This window comes from Myodes glareolus, chromosome 6 (genome assembly GCF_982192425.1).
Source record: "Myodes glareolus chromosome 6, mMyoGla1.1, whole genome shotgun sequence".
Classification (NCBI taxonomy): Eukaryota; Metazoa; Chordata; class Mammalia; order Rodentia; family Cricetidae; genus Myodes; species Myodes glareolus.
Genome location: NC_142031.1, coordinates 58878457 through 58891999, shown reverse-complemented (window position 1 = coordinate 58891999; position 13543 = coordinate 58878457).

Here is a 13543-nt window from a genome sequence, read left to right as displayed (position 1 = left end):
TCTTCTCAAACTACGTGTTAAATATGGGCCAGAGAAAAGACAAGGATAGAACCTAAGTCCCCTGAACCAAACTCCTCCCATTCTTGCCTTCTTCCCATCAGGAGACTTACAGAGCTGAATGGAAACCTCGGCAAAAACTATTGAGAAGTGGAGCTGAGGGGAAGTTAAGCCACACCCCCATGAATGATATAGGTTCTTGGTTCAAACCTTCAGAGCAAGACTCCCCTTAGAGCCCCACTTGGGCTCCCCTTTGATCCTCCATGTGGATTGGGTAATTGATTCCTGGGACTCACCACTTGACGCCACTTCTTAATAGTCTGTTAGTTAACTCTTTGCACATTATAAAATTGGATCTCACTCCCACCCTCCATCCTTCACTCCCTGTATCCTTCCCTTCTTCATTCCCTCTCAGCTGACCAATGAGATCAGTCTTAGTTCCTAATTTCTCTGTTCATATCCCTGTTATTAAGGAAATCATGGTCTATGCCTTTAAATCCTTATTTTGGGGCTATTTTCTGAAATCTCTGTAAAACTAGTCAGTTTGGAGAAGAGCCAACACTGGTTTCAGACCACATCATATCTCTACTCCACTTACCCCACAGCTAGTCATCACTGGGAGCTTGCTTTCTCTTATGCTTCCTTCTATTTCCTTCTTCTCTTCAACCCTCCCTTACTTCCTTGCCTTCCTTTCCCCCTTCTTGTTGACATACAAAAGAGTTCCACAATAGCCAGGGAATGGAGTATATATAACAATGATTTATTTATTTGGGGATAAACTCACAGAAAGGGTAGCAATCTGCTGTCCCTGTGTGAGCTGGGAATTGAAACCAATTCCTGCAGCCAAGAGACCTACGTGTAGTGGCATTGCAGTTATATTTTAATAAATAAAGACTACTTGAAGATCTGAGACTAAAATAGTGTCACTGGTTGGTGTGGAAGAATTGTCTGTATTCTGTCAATCATGTTTTAAATAAACGCTGATTGGCCAGGCAGGAGGTATAGGTGGGAAAACCAGACAGGAAGTGGAAATGATGCAAAGAGAGCAGGAGAATTCTGGGGAGGAGGAAGTTGATTCCTCCTTCTCCTGCCCAGACCACCGAAGCAGCAGGATATAAGCTGCCCCACTGAAAAAGGTATTGAGCCACATGGCTAAAGTAGATCAGAATAATGGGTTAATATAAGCTACAAGGGCTAATAAGAAACCTGACCTAAAAGACCAATCAGCTTTATAACTTACAGAGTCCTTTGTGTGATTTTTTTCTCTGGGACTAAACAGCTGGGGGGCCGGACAAGAAAACCCCCAACAAGCAGGCTCCATCATGTTACAACTGGTCAGCCTTACAGGCCAGGTTATGGTAACACACATCTTTAATCCCACCAGTCATACTAACTGCCACAGAAACCAAGCAGTGCATGCCCTTAATCATGGTGGTGCACACCTTTAACCCCAGCCCTAGAGAGGATTATAAAGTTGGAGGAAACACCTCACACAGTCTCATTTCTGAGATTCCAAGAGGCAGGATCACCATTTCAGACTAAAGTTGAGGTAAGAGCCAGTAGCTGCCTGTTTTGCTTTTCAGATCTTCAGGTTGAACCCCAATTTCTCTCTCTGAGTTTTAATTAATTATGCTTCACCCATGCACACATTTCATTTGCATTTACAGTACATGATACCACACCCAAAGTGAGCCAACATCTTAAAGGCTATTGGCTGAAGGAGTTTCCACAGCACCTCCTCCTTTTGTCTAAATAAGAGAGTTCTAAGCCTAATACAAAACTATATACAACAAGAACAAATATCAAGTATTGTCCAGGGAAAAGAAGAGGCAAAGACATACATAAAAAATAGAATTAAAATCAGCCTGTGCAACATCAAACAAGAAACATATGCTAAATGTTTCAATGATTATTCTATCCTAAGCAGTCTAAGTCTTATATTAAAATGGTTTGGCTAAGTCATGAGAGGATAGTAACTATGACTATCTAGTCTTCAACCCCATCAAAGAACTGAGAAGGGAAATAATGTTACTTGAATAAACAGGAAGTACAATCAAGCAACTTAAAATAGGTGCAAGAAATGACAGAGACAATAGGATCCTGGGCAATCACCCAAAGTCTCATCTGCAACATTGGGGCAAACAACTTTAGCTAAGGCCTAGAGTAACTGACAGACCACTTTCAGAGGCAGAAAAATTCAAAAAACCATCTTAACATGTCTTGGCAAAGTTTGGCAGGCTTTGCTTGTATCCTGCTTGTCCAGTCTGGATACCATGCATTTTGTCAATGGTTGAGGAAGGAGCATTTCTCTGCCCAAAGACCAGCTTTGCCAAAAAGAAAACAAGCTCCAAGTGGAGTGTCTTCAGTGCACAACATTCTTTCAGGAATAGATTGGTGCTGCCAGAAGCAAACATGTCTTACATTAACAGAATCCTAAGTTATTTAGACACCATATTCTACAATTCTTTGAAGTGTTTGAAGATTACCTATCTATGTGGAATGCATTCTTTGTACATCTAAAGAACCTGATTAGTCTAACTCTAAGTATGACAAACATGGTTAACTATTGAACTGTAATTTTTAATACCTATATAACTTAAAGACTAAGGCTTCATATTAAAAATTAAACAATCTCTAAACAAATGTGTAGCAAATGAGGACAATGACCTCAAAATATAAACAATATGTAAGTATTTTGATCAGAGGTAGAAATGCATAGTGCAATATGATCAATATATCCTGAAATTGTATCAATATACAAAATATTTTAAGCAGAGGTAGAAAGAGACATGCAAAATAACTTTGCATAGGTGCACAAATATTGTAAACAAATAGAAATATATTCAATATAACAAATATAATTTTAATTTGCATCAATATACAAGAATCTATACCAATGTAAACTGCGTATAAATAATAGCTCACAAGTAATCTCTTTAGTACTCACTATTATTTATTAGTGTGTGTAAGCTCACACTAATCTACTTACTATCCTATCCCATTCATTCTTTTTTTTTTCAAGAGAGAGCCCTGCACCTACTTTGTTTCCACCCCAACCCTATACCAGTTAAAACCAACTTGCAATAATGTCACTAGCCCTGAGAACAAATATTGTTGGGAGAGAGGATGTCCTTTTCCAGAATTACTTCCAGCTGTCATGGGGACAATGTTATTTATATGGAATCCTGTAAAAACTAAACTGATTACTAAATTTCAAGATTACTAACTGCTATAATTACAGATAGTCTCTGAGTAGTCGGTAGGATTTTTCTGAAGTTCTTATTTGAAATTCTGACCAGAACATTGTAAAAAGGAGCACCATGTCAGCTATCCAAGTTGAAATCTTTTTGAGCAGTTTGTAAGCCAAAACTGATATTAAAGTGGTATTATCTGCATAATGAAATCTTGTTAACCAGATGGAATTGTTGTTGTGGGCCCCCATCTTTTTTCTGAAAACTTCAACAATTACTACAGGAAAATTTACTGTTCCTTGTGAAAAACTTAAACATTATCCATACAGACATGTATTCAATGAAAAGTACCATGGAAACAAAAATAGGTATGGGGAGAAGTAAAATTTTTTGAAAGCAGGGCCCCACATTAGGTGTCAATTTGTTGATGTACAAAAGAGTTCCACAATAACCTGGAATGGAGTATAACAAAGGTTTATTTATCTAGGGATAAACTCTCAGAAAAGGTAGCAATCTGCTGTCCTCTGCATGCACTGGGAACTAGAACCAAATCCAGCAGCCAAGAGGCCCATGTGTGCTTTTCATCTGCATTTATAGTACATGAGACCATACCCAAAGTGGGCTGCTATCTTAAAGGCCATTGGCTGAAGGAGTTCCCATAGCACCTTCTTTCTTTCCTTTCTCCAAATAAGTTAGCAAACACTACTGGCTTCCACTAATTCCTGGATCAAAGCATGAGCTAAGTTGATCAAGCCACACATTTCACTTTCTATTCAATATCAACTAAACCCTTGACCTTGACAAAATTATTTTATCATTACACATTTAAACATCTCACAAGTATCCATAAGGGTCTTAGGTTAGTTAAGTGTAGGTACTATGGTTTTAAAAATACTTTGCAAGGAAAGTGCTGGCTGTCCATGATCTATTGGTCATGATCACTACACAGCCTCTATAGCAATAGGTATGAAGGCTTCTCTCAATTCTCAACTGTAGCACCTGCACTACAGGAAGGTACACAAGCCAGGAACACAGACAGAGACTCGGGGACACGGGTCATCCTTGATACAAGAATGCCAAATTTATTGTGCTCCAGGGAAGCTTATATAGGGATCCTTAACTGATAGCCATGCCCAGCTCTCGGGATCTTTTCAGCTGCAGGCATCATCAGAACCCACTCCCCTGCCATCAAGGTCTCGTGCTCAGAGCAGCTACAGGCACAGGTGTTTTGCTCAGTTCACTCCAGCAGGCAAAGCATCTGAGGCAGGCAAGGAAAGTCAAGGGGCCAGGGATCTGCATCTCCCAACACTCAACTTAAATGGATTGTGTTTTGGGATGCTGTACAGATTACATAGCACATCTCTGGGCATGTCTATAGTGTTTTCCAGAGACAACTAGATACTGAGGGCTCTGACATAATGAGTGGATCAATCCTTCACTGTATCTATATTGGGATATGGAGAAAGGTAAGTAGAGAAGCATGGTTGGGTCAAGTAGGCCTTTGGGGGAGTTTTCTCTTTCTCTGGTCACTTCCTGTATCCCCTTTCTCTCTGTCTTCTTGTCCACCACAGTGTGAGCTCTTGTTCTCTGCCCTCTGCCCTCTCATCTCTGAAATTGTGAGCAAAACAAACAAAGTTTTCCTCCCCTAATATCTCCAATATCCTAATATCTCAATCTTCTCATACTGATGAGAGGAATATTAGTAACTTCTGCCTACTCTCTTGTGGTTTCCTAATAATGTTAGCATTCTCTTCTTTTCTTTTGTCATCCAAGATGCCAAGTGTGCAACATGGGAGTCAGCTTTTCAGAGGACCTTAAGGCTATGCAGAACCAACAAGACCCTCACATACAAAGTCGATACATCTATCCTGGTCAGCTTTAATGGTCAGGTTGAAGCAATTAAGAATTATCTGGGGTAAGAATTTCAATTAAGGAATTGCCTAGATCAGTGTTTCTCAACCTGTAGGTTGTGCCCATCAGAAAACACATATTTCTGATGGTTTTAGAAACTTCCAACCATAATTTATTTTCACTGCTACTTCATGACTGCAATTTTGATACTGAACAGTGTTTCAGTTCCTAAGGCCATCAGAAATATGTGTTTTCCAATTATTGCAACCCACAGGTTGAGAAACACTAACCTAGATCATATTGGCCTATGGGCATAATAAAACAATTATCTTAATTGTTGATTGATGTGGGAAAGCCCAGCCCAGTTAGGGTGGTGCCTTTTTGGGCAAGCTGTCCTGACTGTGTAAGAAAGCTAGCTATTCATAATTCTCCCTGCCAACTAGCAAGCCTATTTCTCCATGGTTTCCTCCATATTTCCTTGGCTGTGATTAAGTTCCCTGGTCAGAGATAATTCTGTGTAAAATGCAAACCAGCTTGTCTTGAAGTTCCTACCTTAAGTTCCTGCTTTGACTTTTCTCAATGATGGAGTGTGGTCAGCAATGGAAAACTAAATAATCCCTCTTCTAGTCTATGTTGTTTTTTTTTTTGTTAGGGTGTTCTTATCTAAGAGGATCAAAGCTAGAACAAGTTCATACATTTGAAATAACACATTCTACATAATTGAGTGTTTTTCTGAGCAGTCTGCACCTCCCAAGGCTGGTAGCCAGGACTAAGCAGTTGCAGATTAGCTGAAGTTGTCCCTGGAAGATGGAGTTGGACACACTGTACTGCTTCAAATAATTAGGAAACTTTATAATTTGTAGTGATATGTTATTTGTATTTTAATAAATAAAGCTTTCTTGAAGATCAGAGGGCAAAATAGCCATTCTGGTCAGCCTTACAGACCAGGCAGTGACACACACCTTTAATCTTAGTAGCCACACTAGTTTGTCACAGGAACTGGGCAGGCCTACAACCCCAACACTAAAGAGGAATACAAGATGGAAAGAGACAGCTCTCAATCTCATTCTGTGGATTCCTGAGAGCAGGGTCGCCATTTTGGACTGAGGTAGAGGTAAGAGCCAGTAGCTGGCTATTTTGCTTTTCTGGTCATCAGGTTAAACCCCAATATCTCTCTGTGTTTTTATTAATCATGCTACATTAGCTCTCCCCATGTTGGGTTTCACCACCTTTAAAGGGCCTCCCAAAACAGGATGTTTTGGTATCAACTCATTTGTATGTTCATAAAGGCACAAACAAACCAAATGTCCCTTTTGAAGAAATTGCCATCAGTTCCAAAATGCTGGAGAAGGGAGTTGAGAGTATAGAAGACAATGTCGCGGACCACCCCTGGGAGTTCCTGGAAATGTGGCATTTACATTGGTTTTAGTAGCATGGGAGGAAAGAATACAGGCAGATGGTCTGAGAAACAAGGTAAGCAAAAGAACTTGGAGCAACAGCAACAATAAAATAAAAACTCTTTTAAAGTGGGATGGGAAGATTGCTCAGTTAGTAAATGCTTGCTGTGTCAGCTTATGGGCCTGAATTCATTCCCAGAACCTTGGTTTTCAAAAGCTTTTTTTTTTTTTAAAAAAAAGTAGCCTATGTTTGTGATATCAGGGCTTGGGATGCAGAGTCAGGTGGATCCCTGAGGCTTACTGGCCAGCCAACCTAGTCTACTAGATGAGTTCTAGGACAGTAGAAGATTCTGTCTCATAAAACATGGTAGCTGCCATGTGAGGAACTGCAGCTGAGGTCCTCAGGACTCCCCATGCATACACATACATGAACATACATACCTACACACAAACACACCTGTGCACACATAAATACTGTATGAGCAACAGCAAAGTAAAGTCTCGGCTCAAATCTAAGCTCTGCCTCTTACAGACATAGAAAAGGATTTCTTTATGCTAGGACTGGGTCTATTCTGTTGCAAGTGGAAAGAGAATACAATACACGCATCCGTCCTGCTGTCCATGCTCAGCTTCCTGTTCATGTCTACACGGAGGATCTTGTTTCGTCTTTTTTCCTGAAACTGCCAGTCCTTGAGGAGATGCGAGCACTCCCACCCCCGTGTGGTGTGATCAATAACTCCAGAATAAGTTGATAGAAAAATGGACCTGAACTGGATATCGAATGTTTTGTTGCTTTTATCCATTTTAGAAATCGATTTTGATGTTCCTGCAAGATCCTGCAAGTTTGAGCAAAGCAAGTATTGAAGTGGGTATTTTGAGCGGATGGAAGCAAACCCAGAAAGGACAGAGGTGTGGCTCAGGCCACAAGCAAAGTTAAAAATGAACGACGGCATTGACATGAGCTATTTCCAGGCTAACTCAGACATGGCTTTCCCGAAGGTCGGTGTCATGCTTGGATCCCTCACAGGCTCGGCTGCTGAAGCTTGGTCCCCAGCTGCCCATACTAGTAACAGATGATTGGGTCATTCAGACACTATCGGTGGGTGATGTGGGAGTCCCCTCTGTGTGTTGCTTGCATTGGCTAATGAATAAAGAAACTGCCTTGGCCTGATAGGCAGAACTTAGGTAGGCAGAGAAGACAGAACTGAATTCTGGGAGGAAGGCAGCAGAGTCAGAGGGAGGCCATGGATCCGTAGCTGGAGGTAGATGTGCTGAAGTTTTTCTGGTAGGCCACAACCTCGTGGTGATATACAGATTGATAGAAATGGGTTAAATAAAGATGTAGGAGTTAGCCAATAAGAAGTTAGAGCTAATGGGCCAAGCGGTGTTTTAATTAATACAGTTTCTGTGTGGTTATTTTGGGGCTAAGCTAGTCGGGCAGCTGGAAACCAACAAGCAATCCTCCTGCAACAAGAGGGCTGAGATCATACTGGCTGGGGGAGGCGGGGTTTCATTGGAAGAACAGGATCACTTGGGCAGAGCTTTAAAGGGGTATCTTATCCCTGGCTCCTTACTAAGCCGATCTTGCTCCATTTTTTTTTCTCTCCATTCTCCTTTCTCCTTCCTCCCCGACACTGCTCGCTACAGGCCAGGCCAGACTGTGATACGACTGTACGGGAGTGCTAGCAGCCAGCTCTCATGGGTGATGGAAAATGAGGACCACAGCTGACCTACTCGTGTGCACTTAGCTGAGAAGAGGATCTCGGCTGTTCAGAGCACATCCGCTAAATTCTCATGACAACTTATAAACTAAAGAGTAAGCGAAAGTCAAGATGTCCTAGTCACATCAAGCAATGCAGACTAGGGAGGTGGCTTAGCTACTGTCTGCCATGCATGAAGACTTGAGTTTGACCACCAGAACTCAAACAAGAAGGCCAGGAGCTATGGCACGCCCCTGTAATCCCTACACTAGGGAGGCAGAGGCAAGACAATTCCTGGGGCTCACAGCCAGCCTCACCTAATTAGTCATCCCAGGGTCTAAAAATGTAAGATGGGGAGCAATCAGCAAGACTCTCACCATCAACCTCTGAACTCCACACACACACACACACACACACACACACACACACACACACACACACACACACTGCAGTTATTACAGAATCTATCCACCATTGGCAGGCCTATTCACTCGCACACTTGCAAGCTCACCCACAGGACATGCATACAAATAAAACATGAGAAGCATACAGCAAGGCAACTAAGCTTGAGAAGACTCTTCTGCCCACCCACACAGCCAGATTCCAAAGACCAGCAGGAGACAGGCTTCCAGTAGTGGTGAGGAAGGCAGGTCCAGAAGGGCAGACAGCTTGAGAAGTGTCAGGATGGGTGGCTGCTATCAGCTTTCTTTGGAGATCCATTAAAAAGAAGAACAAAGCCAGCAACGGTCGGGAGTAAAGGCTGCTGAGATTGGTTTGCACATGCCTTTGCTAGGGTTTGGGCTCTGCTTAGCCACATCCCAACAGGCACAGGGGACCAGTTAATCACATCGTCTACCACCCTGGCCTCTGTTTCTTCTCTCTGTAACAAGTAACCATCCCATGAAGCTGAGAAGAGCCCAAATACAGCCAACTGCCAATTCGGTCTGTTTTCCTTAACCCTGCTAGTGTCAGTCACCTTCTACAAAGAGGAGCTTTCTCACCTTTGCTTCAAGTATTTATGGGGTGTGGGGGGCTGCTTCCTGTTGTTTTGTTTTGCTTTTCTTAATGAAAAAACAATATTGATTTTTAACTTTTCTCTCTGGCTATTAGATTTCAAACACTTTCTGGGGTTGGAGGCGACACAGGACAAGAGGTAGACCATGTAGTCCCACTAGGGTGCGGACACACAACCCAAGCTCTCTCCTCTCAAATACTATAATGTGGAATCTGTCATGTTGATCTTCTATCTATTGATTGATCAATAAAAGAGACTCCAGAATGCTGCATTCTGTATTTTAGAGAAGACCGTGTCGTGAGGAACTCCCTATTCGGAACCAGGGGAATAGCTGAATCTGCCAGGGGCAAGCTGCTCTCAGAATAGACCAGAGAAGCCTTTTGCTCCCATCGCAGTGTACAGGGAGCACAGCTGGGGAGACATTCCTCTGAAGGGAAGAGCCCCATGAGGGAGCTCCTTCGGTGGCATGCTGCCCGGCTTCCCGTCAGAACTCCCTCTGCTTATGTATAGCTCCAGGCTTGTATTGATATCCATGCGCATATGTTGGCCCGGCTCTTCCTTTCCAGGCGAGAGATGGCTTCTGCCGAAGCTGCCAGTGCAATATTTTGAAAATAGACATCCATTTTGAGGAGAAGAGACATCCAAATAGGACTCTTTTTTTAGCTTTTACATTAAAAATCATGATAATATCTGTCTTCATGTCAGTGGGATTCTTGCAGCTGTCGGATAAGCCCTAAGTATGGGCTACATGCATGCAAGCCTGAGCGAGCTCTCAGTGCTGCCCAGCAAAACACTGTAAACTTGCTTGGATGATGATGAGAATTTTGTGGGTGCGTGTGATTTTTTTGTGTGTGTGTTGTATCTATGTGCCATTCATCTACACACACCGCATGCACAGGGTCATGTGGAGGTCAAAGGACACCCTCAGGTGCCAATCCTCAGTCACCTTCCACCCTGTTAGTGACAGGGTCTCCTATTGTCTCGTTCACCATGTAGACAAAGTTAGACGGCTATCAAGCTCCCGAAAACCCACCTTGCTCTGTCTCCAATGTCTCCGTCGACAGAGCTGCAGGTGTGCACATCCACACACTGCTTTTCTACATCAGCTCTGGAGACCCAAACATTCTCCTGCGTTCACAGCGACTGCTTCACCAACTGAGCCAGGTCCCCACCCATCACCCTTGGTTTATTAACTCAGCTGGCTGTTTTCCGAAGGGAGAGCCTCGCTGATGGCAATGCCATGTTTCAGTGGCAGATGCTTGGACACCCCTCAGAGACGGGTGCTTATGGGAAAATGCTGTCACTGAGGTACTGAGGTTGCTTGTGTCTGGACAAAGAAGAAGAGGCTTGACTACTCTGGTACTGGTTTTCCATGCTTACTTTTACACCCTCCAGACATAGATGAAATGATCCCCCCAGCCTCTGACTGTGAACTCTCCGGCTTTATGCTTTTTTCACTATAGTATAGATGTCACTCGCTAAATGATGGTGAGATCATGGTAGAGTCAGGTGGTCATCTACTTCAAGAGGAGTTAGGTCCTTATGTAAGATGGAGCTTGGGGACGCATACACACAGAGAGAACCCATTTGAAGATGGAGAGACTGTTAGGGGCAGAAGGCACATGAAAACTTAACAAGACACCTGTACTCATAAAAGGGCTTGGCTAGGACTCCAGGCAACCAGCATGATTATATTTCTTTGCTTTCCTAAGACTTTTTGCTAAGACATGAGTGGGGTGGGGGTTTGGAGTTATTTAGCATAAGACACCATTGTCTTAGGATGTTCCTGCTCAGTTCACTAGCATGTAGACACCCTAACATGCTCTGTGTATGGAGAAGCCCACAGTCTGCCTCAGGTTCCCTCAGCTCCAATTGTACTACCAGTACCTAGAATAATTATGCCTACCACATATCAAGATCTTGATACCCTTTTAAAGAAAAAATGTGGAGTGCTTTTAATGTATCTGTTTGAGTATTTGCGATGTCAGTATAGAATGGATTAGCCTGTTGCTTGGAGAGACCGCATCATACCAGAGGTATAGTGAGCTTAGATTTTGGACACTCAGTCAAAGTTAGAGCTTACAGCTATATTAGAATGAAAGCCCTCTCAAAAGAAGAAACCTACTGAAGGGGAAGTATTATTGGAGAAAAATAAGCCCTTATTTTCCTAGTGATAGTGTTAATTTGTAAATGTGCTTAACGGTTATCTCTCTTAAGCACATTATATCTTGGTTATGGTGACACAAACATTTAAACCGGTGGATCTAAACGTCCCCTAGAGTCATGCTGGAAAGAAGGTGGCCACCAGTGACAAGTGGCTGCTCAAGTGAAAGCTAACTGGAAGTGGTGAAAGCTTCAGATTAATGGCTCTGCTGCTACATTAGCATCTTTAATCACTAGTCACTCATAGCCAGTGACGGTCAGAGCTGACGGAGTCGGTGCCGAGCAGCACCATCAAGGTATACAGGACCGCTCTGGCCTGCATTTCTTAACTCCTGGGTGTTTCACAGAATGAATAAATAGAGGCCCCTGTGACTGATGGGACATTTTCACTCTTCCCACAGCCACCCTGTATGCTGTGATTAGGGCAAAGTAGATCCTGCAAGGCTTCTTGCAGGACGAATTAATGGCTTCAGAACAATATGAACTATCGCAGTGTGTTTACATGAGCTTGTCCACTGTTCAGCTTCTGTTACTTATCAGTCCTACATAAGAGGAACAGTGACGTCAAAGGGGAGGTAGTTTCTCGCGAGTCCAGGGACACACAGGTAGTGTGTCCCCGGATGACTGACATGTCGGTCTCATGAAGCTGAGTGTGTAAAGGACAAATTATTGAGGAGGGTGGCCCAACGGAGAATGTCTTTTGCTTGGGAGCTGGGGCTAGGGTTTGTATCCTGCTTCCTGGCATACTACAAACTAGCCAAGATATACTTGGTGTTGTTGAGTGAACTGATCCTCCAATCAAATATCTAACTCATCAATCACCCAAATAACAAACTTCAGATGAAGGAGGCCAGATATTTTTCCAGACAGACAATGCCGCTCTCTATTACTAATAAACCCTGGTATTTCATATTTCCACTGTGCATACTTTTGTTTTCAGGTTAATGCACACATCAGAAGGAGGGCAAGACGAAGAATGACATGCCATCGAGGGATCATGAACTGCTGCCATCCTGTAGCTAGGACATTCTAAACCAGTGTCCAGCACGTTACCACACCATTAACATAGAGCTGGAGAAGTAATTTGGTGCCTAGCTCTGCTGGGCTGTGCCAGGAATGGCAGAAGTCATGGGTACTTACAAATCATCAGCAATGAACTATGAGATAACCCCATTTCCAGCTCAAGAATAATAAATACAAAACATTTCATAAGCATCAGCTGTGTGGGCCACACCAAGTCACACAGAATGAGGGCAGTTCAGGCTTGCCTGGAGATTGATCTCTAAGACAAACAGAGACCATACAATGCAGGGCAAATGCTGCCACAGACCATATACAAACGAACGAGCCTGGTTATATCCCAATAAAAAGTTTACACTATACTTTGTATTTCAGGTAAGTCTCTCGTGTCGTGAAACAAAATTCTTCTGTTTTTAATCAATTGAAAAGGTGAATGACAGTCATCTCATGGGTCATGGGCCAGATTTTGACTCCTGACTCCTGGAATTTTATGTTAATTATATCTGTAAATGAAAGGTAATCACGGAGGTGGTTTTTAAAAAATAAAATTTATTTCAAGAAAATGAAAATAAGGATGCAAAATCAATGCTTTCCATAGACTGCAGAGGCCTGCAGAGTGCACTGGAAGCCATTCCTGACTTACTCACTGCTGGAGTGTTTTAATTTCGTGCCCCCTCCAGGCACCATTTAAGACTAACCCCCCACAATTAGAGAGAATAAAGTCAAATAAATTCAGGCTAGCGGGAGGGGTGGAGAGGTGTTCTGGGTCCCTCTGGTCTGTAATAGAAACCCAGGAATAAAGATGTTCTCCTGCAGACACCAGGCTCTCTCTGGGAGAACTCCCAGAGTCCCACACGAAGGCAGCTTTGGCCCTCTTAGGCAAGGAAAAGAAAACAACAGTTGGACTCGCTTGATCCAGAGTTATTCTATCCCCAACTGAATAAACACACCAACAAGACAGTGGACAAAATGACTTGTCCGCTTCGAAGTGATTTCTTCCCAGCGTTTACAGTAACATGGGCTTATTTCAGATAATTTGGAAAATGATCTAAAGGTGTAAACATGAGAACAAAAGTCACCCCAACCTCGGAGCCCAGTGACAACTGCTGCAAACCTGAGACCATTTCTTTGACATAACAGATTCATACTGAGTCGGAGCATTCATAGACGGCGCTTTTCTTTTTCTTTCTTTTTTTTTTTTGACATTAT